The following is a 1731-nucleotide window of genomic DNA, read 5'->3' as shown; positions in this document are numbered from 1 at the left end:
AAAAGTTCCTCCCTTCTTTATAGAAACAACAGTTGTTGTATGGCGATTAGAATCTAAGTACCAGGGTCCTGGCTGTGGCGTTGAGAAATCTGATGGCAGAGGGTAGGGTGGCCAACTCCTTGAAAAATAAATAAGAGACACCTCTTGGCCCGGCATTGTCCTCCACCCAAGTTTAGGGGAGTTTTTGTTTTACCTTTATGCAGGACAGTTCCTTTTCTCAAGGGACATTCATTTGGCCAAAATATCCCAGGTTAGCATCTTTGGGCGCATACCAAAGCTGCAACTTTGACTGTGATCAGGCCGACACTGAGCCGTCAAAGCTCTACTGATTATATCATACATGACATACCTGACATCCTGTTGTTTCTCTGCATGGGACAAAAAAAAAAAAAACATCTCATCAAATTGCTTAAACGTTGTTTTCAACCAGAATGAAGTGTACACTGCAAAAGATAGAAATCTAAATAAGTCATTATTTTTATTTTCTTATTTCTTGAGTTGAGGATGTAAGTGAGACACTTTGCCAATGGAACAAGGCAATTTACATTTCAAATGAGAAAAAAACAATTGTATTGTTTTATTTCAAGTGCATATTAAATCATCATCTCATTTTAAGAGTATAAATACTCAATCCATTGGCAAATCATCTTACCTACTCTACCTACCTACTTCACCTACCGGTGCTCAAATTAAGAGTAAATACACTTAATTCAAGAAATTTTTACTTATTTCTAGATCATTTTTGCAGTCCAATACCCCCAGAATTATGTTTCAGAAGATTTTTGAAACCAAAACAAAGAAAAAAAAACGTATTTATAAGGTCAGTACATCTCTGCAGTACAAGTGTATAAACCAAAGTCAACTACTGTGCAGTCTTCCCTTAGCTCTCTACTGTGCAGATATTTTATATCTAAGGGAAACATATTCCAGGACATTACAACTTTTTTTAAATACTTTTTTGGTACTATATACACCCTTTTTATATTGTCTGTTATATTTCTATCCTTTATGGCTCTTGCTTTAACTCTCTGTACTCTATATAAGCTACTGGAAGCAGAATTTCCCTGAAGGAGTAAATCCAAGGAATAAAGTTGAGTCTAAGTCTAAACTAGTACTATAATATTACATATTAGTCTTAAAACAGGTACTAACTGATTTATCATATTAAACTTTTTCTGAAATAAGGTAGTAAGGATACAGTCGCGTTGATATGTCTCCTTTGTGCTTATTTTCAAAATGTCCATTTATGACCAAATGGTGACTCTGCTTTGGGATGTGAGACATCATCCTGTAGGCGAGGTGCACCACTTCAGTTAGATTGGCCTTTCAGGGGTAGATATGCATCTTCCCAGAGGAGGAGCTAATGTTGTAGAAGCTCAGCCGGTGGGTTTTAAAGCTGTGCTTGACCTCAAGTCTGCGAGACACTGGTTTTCTTCAGCGGCACAGGGTGACCCTGCTCAAAAGCAGTCAGCAGGTTGTCAAACCACATCAGGCACCAGGAGCATCGGCTGCTTTCCAGAGCGGACGGCACCCCGATGCGTGCCAGCTTTGCACTGTAGCACATACCGACGATCCACGGTGAACCTTCCAGCTCCACCTCCCAGCTGTGTTCCCCTTCTGAGAAGCTTTGAGTGCTGAGCACCTGGTAGAAGCTGGTAAACCTCTGCGGTGAGGACGGGCAGGACTGCATCACAGTGCTGAAAGTCACTATCTTCAGGTCCTCTGAGAGGA

This window comes from Cyprinodon variegatus, unplaced genomic scaffold (genome assembly GCF_000732505.1).
Source record: "Cyprinodon variegatus isolate N-32 unplaced genomic scaffold, C_variegatus-1.0 Scaffold401, whole genome shotgun sequence".
In the NCBI taxonomy this organism is placed as follows: domain Eukaryota; kingdom Metazoa; phylum Chordata; class Actinopteri; order Cyprinodontiformes; family Cyprinodontidae; genus Cyprinodon; species Cyprinodon variegatus.
This window is presented reverse-complemented; position numbering follows the sequence as displayed.